Source organism: Triturus cristatus, chromosome 3_2 (genome assembly GCF_964204655.1).
Source record: "Triturus cristatus chromosome 3_2, aTriCri1.1, whole genome shotgun sequence".
Classification (NCBI taxonomy): Eukaryota; Metazoa; Chordata; class Amphibia; order Caudata; family Salamandridae; genus Triturus; species Triturus cristatus.
The window spans coordinates 66,913,594-66,940,787 of record NC_140584.1 but is presented as its reverse complement, the minus strand read 5'-3'; positions in this window follow the sequence as shown (position 1 = coordinate 66,940,787).

Sequence of the window (27,194 nt, the reverse complement as noted above, 5' to 3'; positions counted from 1 at the left end):
GTCCTAGTGCCCACTCTGAGAGTGCGCAGAACACACATGTTGCCAATCAAAAAGGGCTGGTAAACATACATTTAAACTTCTTCAATAAATTTGAAGTTGTAATGTGATATCTAGTTCACCTGTTGAGCCTAATCCTGTAACTATATTGTCTTGCATTACAGCCACTGCTGAATGATTCACTCTCAGATATCTTTGTTCAGCTTTCTCCTCTATTTACATGCATGCTGATCCCAGTAGGTATTACCCTTCTTATTTTCAAGGAACCAATTAACATGGATTCGAATCTCACGAGAGTTTACTAAATATATCACGGTCTATCTTACCTCAAGATCTCAGGGACGTGGACACACTTGTCTTCCTTGGAGGATCCACTCTGGCTCAATATATAGATGACGTATTAATTGCTTCTGAAGCGTCCAACCAGTTCAACGCTTATTCTTTATATCTCCAACTTACATTAGCTAAGAAGGGGACCACAGCTTCAAAGAAACATTACAATTCTGTCTTCCCTGTGTTCATTATTTAGATCTCAACATCTCAGCCTAAGAGAGACACCTGTCCATGGACAGCACTGAATGTATCTGTAGGTTACAGAGACCTGTTACTGTGTCTCGGGTACCCACTTTGCCAGTCACGGCTGGTTACTGCAGACAATGGATGTTGGGCTTTGCAACTTTTTTTTAACCTCTACGAGATTATGTAAAGAAAGACACCCCTGCATTGGAGCAAGTAGGCATACCAAGCTTTTTTGAGTTGAAAACACATATTCTCCACTGCTCCGGCACTAGGCAAATTATACCTTGCCTTTAACTTTTTACTGCCAGAAAAAGATGTGTTTGCATCAGGGGTGCTGGTGCAAGATCACTGTGATCTGGCACCAACACCCCTGATGTAAATGAGGGTAGAACCAAGGACAATGTTTTCAGAAGCCTCTACAAGATGGGCATCGGCTGCTACAGCTCTTAAGCACGGCAAAAGCCCTACCATTAGAGCATCTTTACACCACGCTGTAGCTGCCCTTCTGCTCATCACAAAATCCCAGTATTTATCCATTGTAATGTTATCACAATATGAAATGTTTTAATTATCTTCCACACATTATTCTTGTCTGTTGCTTTGCTTTGAACCCACCATCTTTACAACCCATGGCCCAAGACAGCAAACCCCACAGGTGACTGTCACTGCAGACAATAACTAGCCCTGAACTAGTCTGACTGATGCATCTATACTGAATTGCAAACATGTATACTAGATTGATGGATCATGTTCAGAAACAAGTGTGGCTCATTGGTGTCTAATTATGCCTTATGTGTCCTGTTTGAAGTAGCTGAAAGTTAATGTTTACCTGAAGTATTCTCTGCTCAAGTTGCTTGTTGGATTGCCCTAACTTGTGCCTACATACTTGCAGCCTGAAAAATGTTTACTTTATTCACTAATTCAAACTATGTCTTTGAAGAAGCCCAGGAGTCTAGGCTCCTCTGACTGGACCATGGGTTCCTCACCTCAGTGGGAACCCTCTCCAAAAATGGCGTTTATGTCAAAGGTTTACCTGATGCCTTTATGTTGCCTCTTATATTTGTCACTGCTGAACATCAATCATCCCAAGACGAAATACCTAGGGCAGTGCTTCTTAACCTGTGGTTCATGGATTCATGGAGGTCTGCAACAACTATTCAGGGAGTCTGTGACAGTTCAGAAAAATAAACTGATTAGATAGTACATATACATATCAAACACAATTTTACATTTTAAAACGCTCAGTAAATGTGAAGGAAGCTGAAATTGAAATTAAATATAATTTTGTTTTATTCTTATCTTGATTTGTGGGAGCATCCCAAGTTCAGCAAACAAATTCTAGTATGGATAATTAGTGTCCTCAATTCAAATGCACTGATATCACCAACAATAAGTGAGCAACCACATTAGCAAAAATGACAAAGTGATATGCTAGAGTCTAGCATATTGCTTAATCTTTCAGAAATAAATCTACATTTTGAAAGGCTCTGACAGTCCTATAAGAATGTTGATGTTTGAAAGACAATTTATGAATGAAAATAAATATTTTATAATGTTTTTAATTGTTTGATGTATATTGTTGCTGAATTATGGTGTATTGGTCTGAGGTTCAAATTCTAGATGTTTAGACAGTCCCCGGCTCCCAGTACTGATAGCACGGGGTTCACAGAAATAAAAAGGTTAAGAGCAGCTGGTCTATGGGAAACACGTTTGCTGACCAAACCCCTAAGAAGGCTGCTCTGCTCTCCAATTTTGAGGTACAATAGAAATCTCTTGAACCACTGAGAGGTATATTCACAAGGACTTATCTCCGATTTATCTACACCTTAACGCATCAAAAGTAGAGACAGATTTAACACCCCATTCACATGCCGGTGCAAACTGCAGACATCGCCGGTATTCCCACGATAACTGCCCCAAAATTTATCTCCACGGTGGACACCACCAACTAACCCTAATGAGATGCAGAGTAGGCGTTCCCGTGCAAAAACACATAAAAAAAACCACAACACTACTTTCACAACAAACTGCCAGATCTGCGATGCGAACCAAAAACAGAGTATAAGCCGCGGTAGCACCAGGGAATTAACACTTGCCTTTTGCTGGTGTTACGCAGGACGACCACCTGCAGCATAAAAGGGAGCCCAGTCAAGAGCCACACTCGAAGACCCACAGATGCCATGGAGACAATGAACATGCAACGTGGATACCCATGAGGGCCACAACACCCTCCAAAACCACCCCCAGCCCCCCCCACCAACCCCCCACATGCACGGACATACACATACCGTGCATGACACAAGAGCCACTAAAAAGGCATGATGACGCACATTGCCAAAATTAAACACACATGTTTGGCCAGAAGAACGAAAAACAGTCACACAGCACTGAAGTAACAACCAAAAACTTTATTGGAATACAACACAAAACACCAATGCGGAAGACTCCTGTTGGGTCCGTCAGGGACAACTTGACGTCACAGCCTGGAAAATAAAGCACATAATCAGGACGTGTGTCATGCGCACTTCAAAGGAGCAAGACACAGAGAAGGAAAGAAAGACAGAGAGAGAAAGGGAGGAAAGGAAGGGAGAGAGAGAGAGAGAGAGGGAAGGGAGAGAGAGATAGACACCACCCCCCTGCTCACCCTGGCACCACTACTCACCTGCTGCCACTGGTGTTTCCATCAGTAGGAACACCACGTGCCCGTTCAAGCTCCAGGCCCCGGTCCCACCACCATGGCATGGTCCACATCATGCGGACCCGCCCAGCGGCCCAGCATGTTCCACATATGATGCTGAGTCCTAAGTCATCAATGGCAGAGACCACATCAATGCACACGTCACCATCGCAGGCTGCATACCCGCTCAGCTGTTTCGGTGCCACTAACCCTGTGCAACCCCAGTCAGCGCCACATGGTGGTAGGCCCGTGATGGCCGCAAGGCTTCGGGTACCACTAACCCTGTGCAACCCCAGTCAGCGCCACGTGGTGGTAGGCCCATGACGGCCGCAAGGTTTTGGGTGCCACTAACCCTGTGCAACCCCAGTCAGCGCCACGTTGTGGTAGGCCCATGACAGCCGCAAGGCTTCAGGTGCCACTAAACCCTGTGCGCTACAACTCTTGGGCCCATTATGATTGAGAACCGTGGAGCATCCATCATCCAGTCACCACTGGCATAGGGGAATGTGACGTTGTCGGCCCTTATATTTCCCGGGTCACATGGCCTGTGACGCCTGTGCCGGATGGGTGTGGTGTGTGTGCAAACCTGCCCTCATGGAGTGGCCGTGACATGCTGACAACTAGACCAGTGACCTGCACACCACCAGCGAGTACACCTGTGACAGGTAGCTATGTGGACCCCCCCTCAGAGCGTAAGCGGAGTGGAGTGGTCTGGCCTGGCGTACGTCGGACCAGCAAAGGGCTTGCAACCATGACTCGGGGGCTCTGGGCGTGGTTCAATGCATGTCTGGACTAGGAAGTGACTAATGCGTGTGTCCAGGCTGTAGTGTCCACGGCACCCAGAACACAATAGGCAATGTAGCACACTGTGATTGGCATCCCACTAGATGAGCATCATTGATGTAAGGGGAATCACGTTCCCACATCCATCCACACATTCATACATGAATGATGAAAGACATGACCCAGCAGTGCGTTACTGGATGTTTATTGTACATCCAGCAGAGTTTTGCAGCTGGAGCGGTACAGGGCCATGCCAAGCACACCACACAATATGGGCCTGTGGAGGGCCAGCCAGAGTCCATCCGGGGAAGAAAAGTACTGCAGAAGAGGAAGGGTACATTCCGCAGTCTGGTCGCCGTGTCATTGGTAATTGAACAGAGAACGGCAGTCCATGTGGCAGTCCAAGGTGAGTTCAGTGGAGTGTATCAGGGGTCAGTGGAAGGTCATGGGGCCCTGTGCGGCACCAAGCAGAAACAGGCCAGGCGGCGGAAATGAATGCTAGTGCTCCTTCTGAACTCAAACCCATCCACGTCCTCATCCTCGGATGTGTGCTCTGCTTCACCTGGTCCATCACGGGTGTTGTCCCGATTGTGTGGCGGGAGAAGAAGGCAACTTCCGGTTTCAGGGGTTAGCGCTCTAGCTCTCGCGCTACTCACCCCTTAAAAACCGGATGCTTTGGCAAACGCGCAGCAGACGCGCGCAGATGCAACAGAGGCACGCTGATTTGCTTGAATATTGAACCGTAAATAAGACACTGTATACTTTTAATTTGCACTTGGAAGCTCTTTAAAAATTTGAAATTTCGCCACTTTGTATTGCTACTCTCACCCGTTGCTGCTTAGTTGCTCCTCCCCGGTCCATCATGGGTGTTGTCCCGATTGTGTGGAGGGAGAAGAAGGGAACTTCCGGTTTCAGGGGTTAGCGCTCTAGGTCTTGCGCTACTCACCCCTTAAAACCAGATGCTTTGGCAAACGCGCGCCCGTCTGTGCCCGTCCGCTCCGGGATGGGCCCAGGGGTCACAAATCCTGGCGGAATCAGCCCGAAACTCATTACCTATAGCTCCCATCTTCTTCACTCCTTACGCACTCACAATCCAGAAAATTGCAGACATTCTATGAATGCCTTGAGTGAAGAAACTCGATGCTCCCACTGTGATTTCATCTTCTCGCCTATCTGTAAAGTCCCTGAAGGCCCTGGTACCCCCTTCCTTTTAAAAATGTTTTTATTGAATTGTAGATCTGTTTCTAAACACACCTCTGAACTTGCTATGCTACTGGAAGACCTAAAACCTGATGTTCTCTTCCTTACAGAGACATAGCTCCATACGGAGTCTGACCCCACCCTTGTACAAACCATTCCTCCTGACTACTCTATAGATAGGACTGACCAGAAATCCGGTAGAGGAGGGGGTATAGCCATTATTTTTAAAAGCACTTTTGATTGTCATACTACCGAAAGTCCGCTGTCTGACTGTGAGAGTATGACCTTCTCTGTGGAGATCTCCCCCACATGTACTTTTTCGGGCATTTTGGTGTACCGCCCTCCAGGCAATGCAAATAAATGTATCAATGCATTACCTACCGTAGTAGCAGAATTAGCTATGAGGCCTGCGAATTTTACTCTTTTGGGTGATCTTAATCTTCACCTAGATAATCCTTTGAACAAATCGGCGCTGAAGCTGACGGAGAGTCTATCAGCCCTTCAGCTTAGGGAGAAAGTGGTGAAGCCGACACACTCTAAGGGTCATCTTTTGGACCCAGTTTTTAGTAACTGTGATGAGCTTAAGACAGGACCTCCAGTCCCTCTTCCTTGGACTGACCACTTCTTTATTCCCATAATATGGGAAATTAGCAGACCTGAGACATCTGCTAACAAAACCGTAGTATGCAGACGCAACTGGTCTAGACTCTCAATTGACCAGTGGAAGACGGTTCTGGAAGACAATAGACTACTCTGGGAGGGCAACCGTAACGTGGGGAAAGCGAATGAGGAGTTTAACTCCTGGATTCAGGGTACATTGGATATGATACTCCCCAAAAATCTGCCCCCATATCAAACAGCTTGAAAACTGCTCCCTGGTTTACTGACAATTTAAGGGAACTCAAACAACGTAGCAGACGGCTTGAGAGGAAATGGAGACTGGACTATTCTGACCTTAGTTAAAGAGAATACAGAGAATCCATTAAACACTATAAAGCCGCAATTAAAGCTACACAAGCCACTTTCTATGAGCAAAAAATAGCGCTAGCTGCCAACTCCCCTAAAGAAATCTTTAAAATTGCCAGAACCCTTACCAAACTTCCCCTGAAACCCCCCAAATTACGTGATCCCATTGCACACTGTAACACTCAGGCAGACTTCTTTCACAAAAAGATTCAAAGGATCTATCAGGCTTTCTCACCTTCTCAAGCGACGAGCACCGTAACTGTTCCAGCGGAATCCACGGTAAAACCCCATACTCCTTTATAACAATTCCCCCCTCTTGAACTACCTCTGTTGGGGCCCATTATGGCCCATATAAAATCGGGCTCTCCTACTGACCCTGCTCCTCCCCAGGCACTTACTCTGGTATCTGATACTATCGGCCCTATAATCTTGGACCTGGTTAATTCCTCCATTTCCACTGGTTCAGTTCCATCAGCATGGAAAGGTGCAATGGTAAAAGCCCTGCTGAAAAAACCTAACCTGGATCAGGACAATTTGGCTAACTATCGCCCCATCTCTCTCCTGCCGTGGGTAAGTAAGATTCTGGAAAGGCATGTAAATAACACTCTGGTAGCCTTTCTAGAAACCAACAATTTACTTCACACCTCTCAGACTGGGTTTCGCCCCCAAATGGGTACTGAGACGGCTCTTCTTGCAGTGACTGAGGAGTCGAGAAGGATCTTAGACCTAGGGGGTACTGCAGCCATTATCCTTCTTGACCTCAGCGCTGCATTTGATACTGTCAATCATGCCACATTGTGCACCAGACTTATGAACTTGGGAGTGTCTGGTATGGCAGTACAGTGGCTGCGATCTTTTCTTACTGGCCGCTCCTTTAGGGCCTTTGAGGGAGATGTTGTTTCCAATCAGTACCCCCTCCACTGCGAGGTCCCTCAGGGCTCTGCTCTGAGCCCCACTCTATTCAATATATACTTGAAACCTCTGGCAGAAATTGTTCAGCCGTTTGGCATAAAAATTGTTTCCTATGCAGATGATACCCAGCTCGTGGTAGCTCTGAACCACCCGGAAGGATCATCTAACACCCTAGCCTGCTGCCTAGAAGAGGTTGCCAAGTGGATGGAACAATCATGCCTTAAGCTTAATGGGGATAAGACGGAGCTCATGCTGTTGGGTAATTCTCCTGTCTTCAACTCGACCTCCTTATGGCCAGTCTGCCTAGGCCCGGCTCCAATTCCTAAAGATCAAATTAAGAGCCTAGGCATCTGGATAGATCATTCGCTCTCATTCAGTCACCAGGCAACTAAACTCTCGGCAATTTGGTTTGGACTTCTGAGGATGCTTCATAAGGTCCTTCCCCTTCTGCCCTTCCACGCCAGAAGGATCATGGTCCAGGCACTGATCCTTTCCCGCCTGGATTATGGTAATGCTTTATACCTGGGAGCACCTCAATATACCATCAATAAGCTCCAGGTAATACAGAACTGTGCGGCCCGCAGACTTCTTCAGATTCCTCGTTGGAACTCTGCAAAACAAGCATTAAAAAGCCTACACTGGCTGCCGATTAGGCAAAGGATCCAGTTTAAGGCTATGTGTCTGTCCCATAAGGCCTTCTGGAAGAAGGGTCCTGCCATTCTTTAGTCACTTATCACCCCCTATCATCCGAAGAAAGATCTTCGGTCATCCGGATCCTTCCTTGCCTCTCAACCTAGAATAAGAAGGTCCAAATGTGGTGGCCGCTCCTTTTCATATAATGGTGCCATGGGCTGGAATGCCCTCCCACTCCAACTACGTAAGGAACCCAATCTTCTATCCTTTCGCAGGTTATTAAAAACCTGGTTGTTTTAAGTTTCTCTCTTGCCTTTGCTCTCTGTTTGTCTGTCCGCAGCGCTGGGAGGCCTACGGGTAGCCAACGCGCTTTATAAATCTCATTTCATTCATTCATTCATTCACCTGTGGGTGGTGCAGTACCGGCTGCAGCACTGTGTGCCACTGACACATCAGGGGCCGGAGGAGAATTGTCGGCCCCACTGTGAGGCACTGACACACCAGGGGGCGGAGTTGTGGATGTTGTGGGGGCAACAGTATTCATCTGCGCCACGCCTTGTGGCATCAATGCCATGATGAGGATCTGCAGGGCATGGTAGATCCCAGCTACATTTCACTGAAGTGCAGCGGTGGCTGCCATCCTTTCCGCCTCCATCTGCACAATGTCCTCTATGACCCTCCGCATGTGTGCCAGCTCACGGCTGGCATCGCTGGAGACACTCTGAGTGGACAGGTGTTCTTCTCTGCATGTCAGGACTCCAGCGATATCAGTCAGGTCTCGTTGGAGACAATGGAGCAGGCCTATACACCCATGGATGGCGTCCAGTTTGGTAGCCCTGATGCCGAACCCCACCCGCACCTGCTCAGCCGTCTTCCTCTGGCCCTCCAGCACACGGCGTTGGAAGGCCATGTGTTGTTCCTGGGGGTCTTGGGAGACTGCCGAAGGTGTGGGTGCCTCCTGCTGGGTGGTTTGGGTAGTGGGTGGGGTCTCCTTGATGCAGCTGGGCTGCCCTGATCCTGGAGGTGACTTGCGGATAATGTCAATGATGTTTTGGAGGGCTTGGGTGTCGATGCTGGGGGTGTCCTCCTCGTCATCAGTGAAGAGTGGCTGAGACTGCTCTGCAGGAGGTGTTGATGGTGCCCCTGCAATGTGAAGGGGAGATGGTTTATTACAATGTGTCCACATGTATGTAGCCACATGGTACATGTTGACATTCAGACAGTATGGCATGGTACATTGTGACAGTGTGTGGATCAGGGCCATGACCCAGAGTCATTGTGGGTGTGCACTGTGCTCTGCTTGATTGTGCATGTGTGTCATTGTGGCCATCTCCACCCGTTCCCCCAGTACTGGTGGTCACTCACCCTGTTGCGGTTGTGTTGTGTCCTGTTGAGCAGTGTCCGGTCCCCCGACTCTGGCCAAAGTCTCCACACTGATGACTCTCGACATCAGCTCCTCCATGTCATCCAGCACCAGTTGTGGCGCTGGGCTCCCAACTCCAGTCTGCATTGCTGCCTTCTGGTTGGCTGCGAGTTTTTCCTTGGTCTTCCGCTTGATGTCAATCCATTGCCTCTTGGCCTCGTCCATTGACCTCTTGTGCTCTCCAAAGGCATTCACCTTGTCCACGATGTCCCGCCATATTCCATTTTTAGTGCCCAATGACACGTTGGAGATGATGAACAGTTGTTGATGGTGTTCCATCACCTCCGTGACTAGGATCCTGTTTTCCTGCAGACTAAACTTCGTCTTCCTCTTCTTCTTTCCTTGCCCCTCCCTGTCCCCGAGGTCCCAGGCTGGTCGTCCGGGGTGCTTTTGGGGTTGCAATCGTCCTATGTGCAAGCTCCGGCTGCCTCCATGGTGCTTGGGTGTTGGTCAGTTTGCGTTTGAGTGTTTTTTCTACTTTTATAGTGATTTATCCCGCCTGCCATGTGTATATTGCAGGCCTGGCGCTGCTTATCACTGATTTCTTCACCGCGCTTTGGCCCATCGCATGTTTTTTCGCATTGTGGTTTGTGTTTTTATCTCCGTTGAGGTGGTTGTATCGCAGACATTGGCCGCGTTTTCGGTGGACTATCGCATGGTACCGCCATGTTGTGAATTCCACGTTGACACAGGGTTATTTTCCCGCAATAGGCTGCGATGTGTAAAGTTGCGTTAGAATTTTTCGGTGATGTTTAGCACACGTTCTTGTGAATATACCCCTGAATCTCTTATATCTACCTAAACATTATTTTGAAATGGAGGGTTGAGCATGAAATGCTCAAGAAAAGCCTTGGGTCGAGCAGTATTGTGAAAGAGACCCCAATGGAGTATCAATCTGAGCCACTCCTGCTCATAAGACAAAGCTGAAAGAATATCTGTCCAATGTCACAGTGTCTCCAGCTTTACCTTACTTGAACGTTAATGATGATGTAACTCTTCAGTACGTCAAACAACTTTTTCACTGTCTCTACAGCTTCTGTTCTCAGGTCAGAGATGCCTTACCTGCCTGAACAACCGACACCTATAAAATGTGATGAAATCTGCCCTGCAGTTCCTTGGAGTGTTCCCTTCTACGTCCTGCTCACAATGAAAACTGCTATAAAATGCCATTGAATACCAGCCAGGGTACAGTCTATCCAATGCAAAAGGAGCACAAAGCCAAAAAAACTCCAGCTACGAAGCTACACCCAAAGTCTGTGATACAATCAGGGCCGCACTGGGTGCCAACCTGTGGAGAGGGCGTTGACCTCAGGGGGGAGCTGCGTTTAGCAATAACTTATGATTGGAGAAATAAGGGGCACTTTTGCATGGTGGTAGTGAGAGAATCAGAGGAAGAGGTCATGGGGAGTGAGGGCACCAAAAATGATAGTCACACTGGGGGCACAAGCACTAAAGCTGGCCTTGGCCCTGACCCTGACCGTTTCCTATGCATACTCCTCCTGCACCAGTGGGCAGCTGTGCTTCAACAGAGGAGGAAGGAACCACAGCTCCTGATTTCCATTTACCTTTTCTTTCCCCGAATGTTACCACTCCTCAAGAACAACTTGCACCCAGCGCAAAGGGAAGCTTCCCAGCCTCTTGATTCACAGATTTATCTGGCCTGTCCTCTTTGCTGTAATTCTTGTTATTTGGCTCGATGTGTGATAGTGTATTTAACATTACACTCATGGGCTGCTAGGGAACACTCTTGTCTTCATTTTCTTTAATTCAAAGTTGTTTTTCTTTTTCGTAATAAACATTTCAGACTCAATGTAGGCATCTGAACAGATTTCTCTAACTACCTTACCTTCTAGCCACAAAACTAGAAATGCAATCTCACCCATTGATGTGAACACAACCACCGTTTACACTACCCGCATAACACCAAATGCATCACAACTCGCACTAAGAACTCTTCCTACTTACTACCACCTGAACTAACTGAACCAGATACACACCTACCAGAACTAGAAACAGAATCATAGTTATTAATATCACTATAAACCTTCATTATCATGAACCCTCTCACCAAATCCAAATTCACCATTAATTTTTGATATTGTGTGACTACCTGATCCTCCAAGAGATTCAATAAACATACAAACATGACGGTGGTCCTATAATATTGCCCAACATTTTTTCCATTCCACACAGGCCCAAAATCTTTGTGCAATGAGGTACTCCAAAGCGTGTGTAAAAGTGTGCCCCTCAAACCACATCTAACGAGGCACTATCACATCGCAACTGATAGAAATACACCTTAGTATAATACAATCTATGTAGCACCAGTTGAACTAATCAAAAAAAGGTTGTTGATGAGTCTTACATACATATTTGCTGAGACATGCAGCAATGAATTAAAGTTGCAAGTAGTACATATGAAGGGCATTGCAACGGTCTACTTTCTTACATAAATGGGTGTAAACACACTAAAAACTGCCCAACTGAAGGATCAGAGCACACACAGTAGAGGCATTTAAAATGGCAAAGGCAAGCAGAGATGACTCTTAGACAAGCAAAAGTATAGTTACATACAGACTAGAAGAGTTGGTCATCTAGGTAATAAGATGTTATGTTATGTTATGCTATGCTATACTATGACATGTTATGCAGATTTGTATGGCACAGCTTATCACCTGTGAGAGTATCCAGGCATTGGAGAGGAGCTTAAGTCCGGCAGTGCTCCTAGTTGAATAGACAGTTGTTCAGCTTCTTATGGAAATTGAGGAGTGGAATGGTGGTCCTGATATTTAGGGGGAGTTCATTCCAGATTTTGGCAGCGCTCAGGGATAAAGTGCATTCCCCTGTTATACTTCTGCGGATGTGGGGGATTCATGCGGAGGGGAGAGAGGTTGAGTATAGCTGTCTGGAAGGTTGGTAGAGTTAGAGTCCGTCATAGAGGTAGGCTAGTCCTGCATTGTGGAGGGCTTTGTAGCCATAGATGAGAAGCATGAACTTATAGCATTTTTGGATGGGTAGCCAATGCTGTTCAGCAAGGTAGGGAGTGATGTGCGCGTGCTTCTGGGGATGTCTAGGATGAGTCTGGCGGTGTTCTGGATGTTTTTTTGGTTTGCATGAGTTGGTTGGAGATGCCAATGTAGAGTGCATTGCCGTTGTCGTGTCTGCTGGTGATTAGGGCCTAGGTGACCATGCTCCTTGTGTGCATGGAGAGCCTTTTGAAGATTTTGTGAAACATTCTGAGAATGTGACAACATGATGCAATCACGGAGTTGATCTCTTTGGTCATCGAAAGCTTGTCATCAAGGATGATGCAGAGGTTTCTGGCATGGTCTGTGGGGTTGGGCATGGGACCCAGGTTGGGTGGCCACCAGGAGACGTCCGAGGGTGAGTTTCTGAAGATCAGGATCTTTGTTGTGTCGGTGTGGAGTTTGAGGCAGTTCTCTCACATCCTGGTGGCCACATCAGACACACAGGTGGTGAAGTTGTGCCAGATGGTCTTGTTCATGTTGGTGAGGGAGAGGATGAGCTGAGTGTCATCGGCGTAGGAGATGATGTTGATGTTGTGGGTTCTTTTGATGCGGGCAAGAGGTGCCATGTAAACCTTGAACAGGGTTGGACTGAGGGAGGGGCCCTGGAGGACTCCACAGACAAGCTTCTGATGCTCAAGGTGAAAGTGGAGAGTCTGACTCATTGTGTCCTGTTGGAGAGGAAGGAGATGATCCAACTTAGGACTCATCCTAGATTCTTTAAGTCCGGCAATGAGAATGTGGTGGGGACAGTGTTGAACACTGTAGGCAGGACAAGCCGGATAAAATCAGCAGTCTCTTCTCTGTGCATGAATGATCAGATGTCATCTGTTGCTGCCAAGAGGGCTATATTCATGCTGTGGTTGCTGCAGAATCATGACTGGGTGGATTCGAGGAAGTGGTGCTGTTCAACATTGGTGGAGAGCTGCTTGTAGATCTCTTTTTCCTGTACTTTAATCGGGAAGGGTAGGAACGAGGAGAGCTAGTAGGTGCTGCAGTATATTGGGTTAGCAGAGGGTTCCTTCAAAAGGGCAGTGACCGTAGCGTGTTTTCAGCTGTTTGGGAAGTTTACGATGATGATTGAGGAGCTGATGATGTTGGTGAGGTTGGTGTTGATCAGTGTACTTCACTGGTTGTACATGTGTTGAGGGCACGGTTCTGAGGGGGACCCTGAGTGGATGATCTGCATAATTCTGGCGGTGTCACCTATGAAGAGGGTGATTCAGTCGATTAGGAGGTGGGTGTTCCTGATGGCGGTGGGGGGTTGCGTGATAATCTCCTCTATGGTGGGTTGGAATGCAAAGTTGGAGTAGATCTTAAGACTTGTGTGGTAGAAAAAGTCTGAAAGCTCATCGCAGAGGATCTGTGAGGGGATGATGGTGCCAGGGGCAGCTGTCAGGTTGGTGAATTGTTTGACCATGATGAAGAGTTCCTTGCCGGAGTTGGTGCAGGATTCGAGTCTGATCACAAGGGCCACTTTTCTTGCTTCTTTGATCTGTGCATGGTACCTTCTGAGTGAGGATTTGTAGGTGTCTCTGGAGGTGTTTTCTTGGCTGGTCCTCCATCTTCTTTCCAGATGCTTGCAATAGTGCTGGGAGTCTTGTAGGTCCTCCATGTACCAGCATGTTTGAGTGCGATTGCTTATTGTTTTTTCTTTATGGGTACCAGGTTGTTGCGCAGTCTGAGATTTTTGAAGGTGGATCCGTCGTTCTGTAGGTCGCTTGTGTGAGTCAGTTGGTTGGATCTGAGAGCAGGGGTCCAGGCTGCTTCTTTTACGCTCTTCCAGTTGTAGATGAGGTTGATGGCTGGTTTAGGTTTGTTGGAGGTGGGATAGATATGCATGCTGTGACTCTCTTTCCTTTGACTTCAAGGCTTGTCTGCTAAAACCAGCACCAATACAGTCATTTCAACTACCTCAAGATTTCAACACTAATACCATGAACAACACCACTGCTACTTCCAATGTCAAAACAGCTGCTGCAAAGTTTTCACTATAGTTTTTATATAGTGCTTGTAATAATGGATGGGAAAGTGATTGGTCTGTGAAAGCAAAACATTAATGTATTCCTTGAATCCTGCTTCTAGTCCAAACTAAGGAGATCGTTTAAACCTCAGCAATCAGCCCACAAGGTAAGTGGAGACTATTACCTCCACTCCCCTGGCAGAGAAAGGACTGCCATATCATGAAATCCCTGTATACCTGGCAGGTATCTCACTGCCTTCAGTACATTGACTGGTATGGCTTCTCAAAACATAGAGTAGCTTGCAGAGCATGTTGTTTTGGCCGGCTAGGTGAACACTTCTCTTTCTCAGGGACAAATCATGAAGTGGGGCTTTGTTTCTGAAAAACCAAAATAAATGGCCCTGACATGCTGGAGGTTTCTCCCAGGGAATTCCATTTTGGAACAGCCAAGCTTTTCCTGGTGCAACTGAATAGAAAAAATGTGCATGGAAATGATTGCCCTAAATTGGGCAGGCCCTCTGACGTACACTGACTGATGGACCTGTAGTAGGTGGGCTGCAGGTCAAATGTTTCCAGCTGCGGGTACTCCTCCGGAAACTACATTTTTTCCCACTTGTAAATGAGACAGGAAGATCATGAACTTGGTTGGGCACACTCTGCTAAAATCTAAATAATAAGGGTTTAACTCTAGACAAATGATATTGCCTTGCAAAGGGCTCTGTAAGATAAGGATGTTAAAGGGGACATCATGCCTTTGAAAGTTGGACATGGAATGACGGCTACGCTGAATTTATAAAAAAGGTTATTCACAGACGAAAACCTCACCTATGGGGCTTGAAGGGAAACAAAGGATTTCTAGATATATGACTGTATAATTATGACCTGGAAAAATACATTTTTGTATCTTAAACATGTAGCTATTTTTAATAAATTGCACTGTATTCTGTATGTGGTATTTCTATAGAGCAAACCTAGGCAGTGGAATGCCATACATGGGTAAAAACAAGCATAAAGTCAATGACTAATAGGAGAGGAAGATGGGTATGGATGGTTAACGCATTATGAAGTAGTGCTGTGTAAAGAGGGGAGCTTTCAATTCTTCCTTAAAGTGCAGCAGCGTTGGGGTGATCCTGATGCATATGGAGATCTTTTTCCAGATCCTGCATACAAATATGTAAAAGGCCTGTGGTTTTCCCTTTTTAAACTTGCATTTTATTACATGTTGCTATGACGTTTTGAAACGATGGGTATTTTCACATTTCCAAAATAGCTTATTATGTCTTAAATGACTGAAAATATCACAATCAGCAAACATGGTTACAGATTTAAGGAGACATGTAGAATTTATAGCTCTAATAGAATACCTAACACAAAGACATGAGGACAATGTCATTCTTGGGAATGCTATCTGTCTGTAGATATTTCTGCAAAAAATAGCTGCTCTCTGCTAAAAGCTGGAATTTTATTTAAGGGTGGCTCTATTATAACCCTACATTTCAGTATTGTTTTTGGTAGTTTTGGAATATTCTATGAAAAAGAAAGTACCTACATTTTGTTATTAAAATATAATATTTTCAGGCAAAGTCACATTTTCATGAATATATTTAAATAAAACTACAACAATTATCAATTTCAATGGTAACGTTTTAAAATTATTACACCGATCAAAAAGTGTATTGAAGATTAAATACAAAATAGCAAGTAATTGTTGTTTCACAATACCCAAACATCGACCTATATATTTTTTAGTTTGTTAAAGGTAGAGACACAATAATTTCATTCTTCTCAGTCACGTGTAGAATAAATCAATGAAAAAACATTTAGCTATAATCCTTCCTTACAGCACACGTGCATTCCGTTGTAATATATGTATAGTGGTCTAAATCCAGTTTCACATATAAACATCCCCTTCTTTACCAGATGAAATTGCTTAAGGGTTAGAAACCACAATTTTTTATCATTCTCAACACACAAATGAGGAAACCTTCAACAACCATAGTAGGTCACAAATAACCAGGCTAATTTCAAATAACTGCTTTCAGTCTATTGGTATACTCTTTCTGTGCAGTATTTTCAAGTCGCAGTTAGCATTGCATTCGCATTTTTTTAAAAATCTCTTTTGATCGGTTTCATGCGAATGTCAAGAGGGTTCCCTCTGAGGCTGTCTCCTACCCAGTACTCGATCTTGATTACAAATCAATACAACCACTTGCTGTAGTAATTTAGATCATGCTGAAAAAGCCATGTTAGAGCCCCATTTTTTTATGGAGCTTATGTTCATTTGGTTGATCCACGTGAATAGTTCTGCCTCTTCTGCAAATTTCATCTTCCTACATGTATCCCTTGATCAGGTTTACTAATAATATAGGGATACTGGTTGAAATTAAAAGGATTTACACACAGAAAGTATATTTGTATATCAATCAGACATTACATAGACATGTTTTGCAAAACCCTGTGTGGTATTACTACGAGTTTCAAAAGTTAGTTAACACGCTGTAATGACCACGGTGTAAAGACCTGCATTGTAAAGTGTGATATTTATGTGTTCTCCTTCTGTTTCTGCCCTCTGCTTGTTCTTGTTTATTTGTGTTATACTAACATCCATTTTATTAGAAGATGTGTTTGGTCTCCAATGCTGGTGAAATTGCATGTAATAAGGGTGTTTTACTTGCTGCACCACACGCAGGTCAGAGGGTGTATGACTATTAGTGCTTGTTCAATGGCCTATTGTAAATACACATGAAATTATATCTGACATGTAATGTGACAGCAATGTTACATGGGCTCTGATAAGTTGTATTTCAGCATTCTATGTATAAGTAGGAGATGCGGTGTAATACTAGATGCTCCATGAACCATAGACATACTGGTTATGCTCCTGACTTTAACACTTCCCCAGATCATCATCTGATAATTGTCAAATTGCCTCATCTCCCTGTACCGAGAGCAGTAAACGTGTGACTGTTACAAGAAATGTTAGCACATATCTGGCCGGAGCAAGTGCCAACAGTGAGTCAAGATGGCTGCTCAGTAGAACTTCTCCGGAGGAGCCGAGGAATACCACAATCCATGGGAAGGCTTTCCTTGCCCAATTAACACTTCACTTTCCGCAAATGATGTCGGACATGTCAGAGAGCAGCAGGGTACGTTTTTAGACCAGTATTAATCTTTTACTTCGATTATTTTTTTTTCATCTACTGTTCCCTTAATGTCTGGGGTGCAGCCACCATTTTGAGTCATCCTCAGACTGCTCCTCTATTTTCCCTAAAATAATTGAACGGAGCATGTTTGATCAAAGTATAAAATGGCCTTATTTTATCCTCATCCTGCATTATTCTCTGACAGATCACCTTTTTTATTTGCTTAAACAGCAAGCATTGGAAACTGAACTACTTCAGACTGTGATAGATATTAAGAAATAGCTTTCACTGATGCTGATCCTATTTGACTACATCCTCAGCTAAAAATTAGCACAACTCATCTCAGCTTTGGATTTAAATGTTTTTTTGAGCTCTCCTAATTCATTTACGTTTTGCAAGGGATATATTTCCAACATCCGTCGGCTCCTTTTTCATCACATCATGTTTAGTTATATCCCTAATTAGTCAACAGATTCTATAAGTCTCCTCAAGTGAGGCTTTATTGCGCTGCAAAATATTCACAATGGAAAGTGCCCATTCTTCTAAGACTTTGATCTCGTCTATTTTTAACGCCAATGCTTGTTAAGACTCTGGGGGTGGAGCCAATAAAAGAGCTAAGAAAGATCCCTCAGTGTTGCACAGGATGTTGCCAGCTAAGTTTCCTATTTGACTAGGGAAGTAACAATTGAAAAACTGACAGAAGATTTAGAAAACCACAATCAACGCAACAATTTGCGCATTTATGGCATCCCGGAAGGATCAAAGGGGCAGGACATGTTTGAATTTCTGAAGCTTCACATTCCTTAAATCGCTGGTTTACAACCTTTGATTGAACTGTACATCCAAGGGGTTCATCTGATTGGTTCCTCAAAGCCCTCCAATTGCAATAGACCGAGAGGTATTATTGCTCTATTTTTACAATATTCAGATCTCATGCAGGTCCTAACAATGGCTAAAAAACAAAAACAAAGGCTTTGGTCTGGTCATAAGATTTTCTTCAGCCAAGGTGTGTCTAGAGCCACTGCTAACCGACGGAAAGAATTCTTGGACTTAAGACCAGCCCTACGATCTATGAATGCTTGATATGGTATTGTTTACCCTTGATTTTCTTAGGACACCCATAAGGACAAAACATCCACTTTCGACAACCCGAGACACCTTAAAATGTTCATACATGCCCATAAAGGACAAGAAATGGAACTTAATAAATTTGACTTCCTATTCATACAATTTTCTTAATTTCTCTTTCACTGTTTCTTTGCAGGTCCTCAAATACTCTATCTAGCTCCATGCATATTGATTTAGCGTCCATGAATGTTCACCTGTTTTCAATATTCATGTTATGTCAGAGATATATCATTATTTTTCATGTCTGGTAAGCCTGATTGGATTTTGTGTGTGTGTGGGTTCAGATTCAGTATTTTATCCATGTTCTTTTTACTCATTTTTCTCACCAATAACTCTGTTTTCTATGTATCTTATTCCTCAGCTTTCCCTTTCTTTTTTCAGATTTGTCATCTCTTTGCCTCATTCCCCCACTAAATCATCAATAAACTTTTTTTTCTCTTTAAGGACAACCATGACTAAAGTCTATTGGCTTTGTGCCATCTTTTTATTTATTTTTGTAGTAGGGAGCTATTTTAACTCCCTTCTTCATTTTATCTCTTCTCCTTCCCTCTTTTCTGCCTCTCTTTTCCCCCTCTTTTTCTATTCTCATTTCTTGATGATTTTCTTTTTACATGCAGCCATGTTTACTTATCATTCTATCAATCTTCCTCCTGCTCTATTGTTTCAGTTTTATGTCAATTGAGCTGTAAGTTCTTGTCTGTCTTCTCATTTAATGGTTACTGTTTCCATCTGTAATGGCTAATTTTCGTATTGTTCCTTGAAACCTAAAAGGTATCCTTAAACCTATTAAAAAAAAGAGGATGCTAACTCCTCTCTCACAATTGAATTGCCAAAATGCTTTCCTACAGGAGACGCATCTTAAGGAACAGGATATTTCTTGCTTGCATAGACAATGGGTCGGGTCTGTTATTAGTTCTCCTGCTGTTAACAATAATAATGGTGTTTCAATATTAGTGCATAAATCTCTGTCTATTCAACTGTTGAATAAAATTAAAAATGGTGCTGATAGATGGGTGTTGTTGAATATCAAGATTGATGGAACTGTATTCTAGCTTTGCAATGTTTATGACCCTACTGGAGTGGATCCACAATTCTGGGAACAAGTTTCGTCCTTATTATCTATATGCCCATTGCATAAACTCAGAGCAGGGGCAGTTTTAACAAACAAATGGATCCCTTCTTAGACTGTCGCTCTCAGGCTAGATTTATTCCAGCTAAAATGAATACATTCTTTCAGAAGGCTATATCATCCAGATGTGCTAGAATTTACCTTTTTTCAACTGTTCATCTTTTACCTTCCAGAATGGATTATTTATTCATCAAACAGAATGTCCTCCAGTTTCTATCAAATACTGAGATAGGTGAAATTCTCATCTCCAATCACATCCCTGTTATAGGAGATGTAGATACCCCTACTGATATTTATCACCCAAAAATTTGGATATTTAATAATGCCCTCTTACAAGACAAACAATGTATTGAGAAATTCACAGAATGTTCTAATGAATTCAGATTCCCGGCTCAATTTTATTTGGGATGCGTTTAAAGCGACTGCAAGGGGATTCATTAGAGATTATGCAGCTATCAAAAAAATAAAGTGTTTTCGCATTTATTCTAATTAATTAAATCTTTAGAACACAAATATTTTTCCTCTAATATAACAGAATTAGTTTAGATACAGATATCTAAACTAATTCAAGCTAAATTAAAATATAATGAACAATCTTGGGCCAATGCATGTGGTTCCTTACTCAAAGTCAATGCAAAAATGTTTGGTGGCCGCATTAGAGATGACAAATTGTTGGCTATTTATCGAATAATTAAAAAGCAAAAGTCTAGAATACACTTTATTACTGATGCTCAAGGGATTAGCCACACTAGTGAGACTAAACTATTAGACTGTTTCACAAAATATTATACTCAATTAAATACCCCTGAATCCCCTACTGCTGAACAATTAAACAATTTATTTCAGTCTATTTCTAAACCCTCTGATCATCTACCAGATCTTTCTGTATTGTAAACAAATAACATAGCTGGAATTTAAAAATACCATATTAAAACTCCCTGAGGACAAGGCACCAGTTCCCGATGGTTTCTTGGTCCAATTCTATTTTCAATTTGCACCTTTTCTAATCTCTTAATTACTACTTTTAATTTCCCACTTCTTAACTCTAGAGCATAAGCAAGGCACTTTTTCTGAGGCAATGATTTGGTTACTTCCAAACAAAGGTAAGGATTTATCCAATTGTGTGAACTATAGACCCATTTCCTTTATCAAGACTGATTGTGAGATATTTGCTAAAGTTCTGCGTTGTTTTTTAATCAAGTTTTTCCCAACTTAATAGGCAGGCACCAATCAGGATTTTGGAAGGGGCATTTTATCTCTGACAATTCCAGAACCTTCCTTAGTATAATTCATATGGCTTCCAAATCAAAGTCCCTTTCGCCATCATAAGCTTAGATGCTGATAATGCTTTTGACATTTTAATTGGGATTTGATGGTTGGTGCATGGAAATGGCATGGTTTTAGCCCCCATATTCTTAAATATAATAATCTTCTATATTCTCAACCCTTTACCTCTCTCTATGTTAAAGTCAAACAATCTTCGTATTTTACTCTTTTTCCGGTAACTAGACAGCGTTGTCCTACATCCCCTCTAAGCCTGGGCGAAGCACTACGCTACGCTCGCGAAGTTTGCGAAGTTCGCGCTACTTCGCACTACGCGAACTGCACATAGCACAGTGCGAACACACGTAGCGTAGTGTTGCGTAGTGCTGCGGTCATTTTTTGCTTGCTCGCGGTCCTCAACTTCAAGTTGGCGACCGCGAGCAAGCAAAATGACATCCCGGCGAGACTTTTTCCTTGTTCGCGATCAGCAACATCAAGTTGGCGATCGCGAGCATGGAAAATAAACCTCCCGGCGAGATTCCCAACGCGAGGAGGTCAGGTTTCTCATTGCGAGGGGTCGCGTATGCTCGCGACCGCTCGCGATAAGAAACTACCAGTTTGCGTTGAGAAAGCTGCCGCTCGAGTAAAAATCTACTCGAGCAGCAGAAAACTACAGCTCGCACTGTGCAAGATGCCATTTTCAATGATTGCACAGTGCCGGTTGCTTGTCCGCACTGTGCAATCATTGAAAACAACATCTTGCACAGTGCGAACATGTTACTACGCAGTTCGCGAAGTGCTACGCGCAGCTCGCGTAGTGCGAACTTCACTTTGCGTAGCTTCGCGAAGTGCTACTTCGCGAACTACGCCCACCCTTAATCCCCTCTTCTTTTTTTCTATCCCTAAAAACCTTTATAGAAAACGTTTACAGGCTTTCAGATTTTCAGGATACAAATATAAGCATGTAGAAGTAAAATTAAGGGCTTATGCGGAAGTAATTTTGTTATATATATCAAATCCACAAACGATGTTTCCTGAATTTTTTTCCCTACTTATCGACTATTCCGCTGTGTCAGGATACAAGCGTAACATAGAGAAATCAGAGGTAATGCTTTTAAATAATGTCTTCACTAAATGTTCAAAGACACAGGTTTCTATTGAAACGTTATGCATATCAAATGTTTAGGTGTCCTATACTCTAATGAGATTAAAGATACTATTCAAATAAACCTTAATGAGGTTAAATCTAAAAATTCAAGTTTTTCAGATGGTTGGTCTGATCTTTATTTATCCTGGTAGGGTAGAGTAGCTTTGATTACAATGATGATGTCACCAATAATTAATTTGTGTTTGTCTATTCCATGCTTCCAGTTAAACTTCCACTAACATTTTTAAAACTATTAATAGTTTACTCATATCTTTTTTGTGGAATAAGCGTAAGCCAACCATATTGTTATTGAAACTTCAACAATCTAAAGAAAATGGAGGGGTAAGCTTTCCAAATCTCAGACAGTATAATTCGGCTTTCACTTTTAAGCAAATATGGGCCTCTTTCTGAGCTCCTCCCCTCGCTGTATTCACAGTCTGGGGTCGTTTGGAACATGCGCAAATTGCACCATTCACTCTTCAGAAGGCAATTCACATTTTCCAAGACCCTAAGGCCTTCTATAGACCACTGCTTACACACTCCATTTCCATTGCCACACCTCTAATCCTTATCCAATCCCTCATTAGAAAACATTAAACAATTCCCATATGGTATAATAGGCATATTAAATTAAGTAACTGAGTTCCTTTTGAAAATAATGGATACAGAAATGGATTTTAACTATTGGCCATATAACCTTCAACAATTCCTTTTAAGATTTTAATAACATTCAACTGAAATATGGTATCTCAACTTATTATGCAGCCCAATACCATCACCTTAAACCTATTCTATTTTAACTTCTTACAGAATCCTCTTCTCCATCACATAATCCTCAACCATTTTCTTCCCCTCCGGATTTCTCTTTACAGACAAAGGCATCATACATAATGGAATTCCTATGTATTTCTCCTGTAAGTAGACCAAAATCTAATATGGAATTACAATGAGAAATGGACTTTAATCAAGGATTCTCTCTCCAAACTTGGATATCATTATGGGCTACCACTCTGTTACCACCACTCAAACATGATTTAATTTCAATAAACTGACTGCCTTCATCAAAGAGAATTCCAACCTGGACAACTCCCAGTCTGGGTTCCGCAGCAACCACAGCACCGAGACTGCCCTCCTCGCAGCCACCGACGACATCCGCATGCTACTCGACTAGGGTCACGCTGCGGCCCTCATCCTGCTAGACCTCTCTGCAGCCTTCAACACCATCCCACATCACACACTCACAGCCAGAATTCACGACGCGGGGATACAAGGAACCGCCCTCGACTGGATCCAATCCTTTCTCTCCGGCCGAACCCAGAGGATCAAACTCCCTTCCTTCCTCTCCGAACCCACTGATATCAACTGCGGAGTACCCCAAGGATCATCGCTCAGCCCCACGCTCCTTAACATCTACATGGCCCCCCTCACTGCCATCGTCGGACAGCAGGGCCTCAGCATTGTGTCCTACGCCGATGACATCCAGCTCATCCTCTCACCCACTAAGAAGCCCGAAGACACCAGACTCTGTTTCCAGGAAGGAATGAAGAACTTGGCAGCCCGGATGAAAGACAGCTGTTTGAAGACCAACTCAGAGAAGACCGAGGTCCTCATCCTCGGACCCTGCACCTCTGCCTGGGACAACACCTGGTACATGGTGGCCCTCCACCCTCGGCAACCCTCCCACCCCTACAGACCATGCACAAAACCTTGGCATCATCCTCGACTCCTCCCTCTCCTTGAACCGCCAGATCAACGCCGTTGCCTCCACTAGTTTCAACTGCCTGCGCATCCTTCACAAGACAAATGGATCCCCCCCGACTGGAGAAGGACCATCACCCACGCACTCATAACCAATAGACTCGACTATGGCAACCCCATATACTTCGGAATCAACAAAACACTTCTACACTGACTCCAAACCATCCAGAACGCCGCAGCAAGACTCATCCTCGGGACTCCATGTCACAAACACATGACCCAACACCTACGAGACCTTCACTGGCTCCCCATGGAGAAGCGGATCACCTTCAAACTCCTCACTCACGCCTACAAATCCCTCAACAACATCGGAACCAAATACCTCAATGAGAGAGTTTCCTTCCACATACCCAAGAGGAACCTCTGCTCTGCCGACCTCGCCATGGCAGAGGTCCCCCGCATCCGCAGAAATAGAACTGGTGGGAGAGCTTTCTCCTACATCGCGGCCAAGACCTGGAACGATCATTCTGTGAACATCAGACACTCCCCGACCCTGCACACGTTCAGGAAGGACCTAAAAACCTGGCTCTTCGACTGATCCGGAGTTGCTCCCCCCCCTCCTGCGCCTTGAGACCCTCACGGGTGAGTAGCAGGCTTTATAAGCCCCTATCTGATTGATTGATTGATTGATTGATTGATTGATAATAGAATGTATCTTACTCCCATGCGCCTTCACAGGTCTAAATTGTCACAGTAACTAAATGTTGGTCTTCTGTACAAGAGAACTGCAATATCCTTCACATGTTTTTGGAATGTCCCTTGGTTAGGATGTTTTGGTTACTCATTTGAGGTTGAATAAATACAATTCTCTCTACCAAGTTTACATTCAATAAATTACATCTTTTCTTAGGAGGTTTATCTCCCTTATGGCACTCTCAAAAGACAATAAGAGAATTTAGCGATTTGCTGATTGTAACTGCTTTAAAAATTACCACATCGAAGTAGAAAGATACTTCTAAAATAACTTTTATAGGTTAGTGAAATATACTTAGTCATCACCTTAGATTGGACAGAGCTCACTCCAGAGCACTCCCCCTAAAGATTAAATGAGATTTGTTACTCCCTCTAGACTAGGGGTGGGCGGAATTTGCGAAATTTACTTTTGATAATTATCGCGAAAATGTTAAAAATCGCCGCAAACACGCAGAAATATCGCGAAGATGCGGAAGTATTTTTCCCGCCCGTTCGCGGTATTTTTTGCTTGGTCGCGGCTCGCCAACTTACCCATGCGGTTGCTCACAGGCGCGGCCATCTTGTTTTCACTTGTCTCGCGGTGCATGATCGCAAGAAGAAAGACGTGATCGCGCGACGCATGACGTTACTGCAGGCGCGAACTGTTGCGAGACAGCGTAAATGGCTACCAACAATCCAACATCTCGTGGAGAACGCGACCGGATCGGGAAAACTTGTCGGTGAACACGGGGATTCAGGTAAGGCGATCGCGCGCACGAAAGAATGTATTATTTTACAGCGCGAGCAAGAAACAAATTATCGCTAAGCTGCGGAATGTGGAAATGTTGACATTTTTGCGCTTTCCGCGGAACGCGAAAATGCCAAATTATCGCAATTTCCGCAAACGGAACGGAATTTTGGCCCAGGCCTACTCTAGACCCATTAATACCATTTTTGATCCCCCAGAAGGCACTTATAGTCTGCTATGTTGCTATAGGTATTAGGAAATGGCTGTTAGTATGCTTTTGTTACTAATTCTTAGGAAATAATTTGTCTTTCTCTTCTTCTTTTTTTTCTCCATCTTTCTTCATTTATTCTCAGAAAATTAAAATGCAATTGTTCTATTTTTTTGTCCGTAGTCCCTAATTTATTATAGTCTTTTACTGCTTAAGTCTTTACCTAGTATGTGTGTTACACCAAAAGTGCTAAATTCTGTTAGAATCATAATGCTTGAAATGTTCACATCGTATTTCATTTTAGTAATATTTCATGATTTTTTACAATAAAGCATCATTAAACTAAACACAGGTATGGCCACAATTAGTTCTTACCCCCTCCTTCCATATCACATTGGGAGGCCTGTAATCTAGTCCCACCCACCACAAATGCTGTTAAATAATATGTTTTTTCTTTAGCGTACCCATAGCCGACTTTAGACATGCTTTTCCACTAACACTACCAATTACCTAAAGGAAGCGCTTGTCTTCGATGTTTAAAGTCTTTCTCTTAGATTTTGGCTTTTGAGTGGAGAAGGTATTGATTAGGTTGCTCATCCGAAATCTTTTCACTCTTTTTAACTGAAGGTCATCCTCTTTCTTTCTCAAGATCTCAGTCTTTGGACATTTGTGCTTCCTATGTTTGAATCTATCATGTGTTATCCATTGGAGACCTGTTTGCAAAAATTCTATACATTTGTTCTTTGCCTTTGCTTACTGAGCATGCTCCAAATGGAGTTTGCTGCAGGCCACTCTAGCCAGCTGAAGTTATGATTCACAAGTAATTATAATTAGGGCTCCCTGTTTTCCGTTTTACTGATTCTTACAGATAAATACAGGCAGAAAACACTGTTTTTAGGTCTCGTCTGGCGTAGGCTGCGCAAATGTGCAGTCTCGCCCAGCGAGATTTAACGTTTTGATGGATTTTCTGTAAGGCGCATTAAGCCCCGCCCCTCTTTTCTGTTGGCCGGCGTCACCGTTTATGCTAAACGGTGGCCAGCCATTGGAAAAGAGGTGTCGGTGACGTCTTTGCTCGGCTTTCTGAGCCGTCCCATTTGGACGGCCTCGCCTGCTTTGCGTTCGTCACAAAAGGTTTCTTATCTTTATGGGGCCAAACACACGGCCCCATAAAGACAAGAAACCTTTTGGCAGGCGAGGCTGTCCCCGGCAGAAAAAGCCAAGCAAATACGTCATGGCGTCATACGTCATGTGCTTTTTTTCTGGGCGATTCTCTGCTCCGAGTTGCCTTCCGCCGCACCGGCGGTGCCTGGCATGGCACTGGCAGTGATCCCTGGTCTCCCTGACTGATCTGGGCTGCTGGTGTAAATGCTCCTCGGGGCATCTTGGCTTTGCACTTCCAAGGGACTGCAGAGAGCCACCCGAGAGGAGGAGGAGAGGAGACGGGAGCGCAGAGGAGGTGGTGGAGCGAGGAGAGGTGGTGGAGGAGGCGGCGGCGTAGAGATGGAAGAGTTGTATTACCGTATGTATGGTGTGGAGTTCAAAGCTGAACTGTGCACTAGTTGGCATGCCCACTGACACCATGGGTGATCTGCTTCGGATACCCTTTTCTAGGTTCTGCCTACAAATACGGCTAAATAAGTCACGATTTTAGGATTATGAAATTTTCTCTCTTCACAGGCATGCAACAGAGCTGGTCAAAAATTAGGAAGTCGACGTTTTGCTTAGTTTGCTCCACATGGGGGTTTGGCAAACACGTTGCAGTTGTGATATGCTGAAAACACTCTTGGTGTCGTGTGATGGCCCTTTCATATAAATCTGACGGGTGATGGAGATGTATGTGTGCAATACATAGTTTTATTAAAAATTGAGGAGCGGCGTTGCTTTCCACTAGTACCGGGG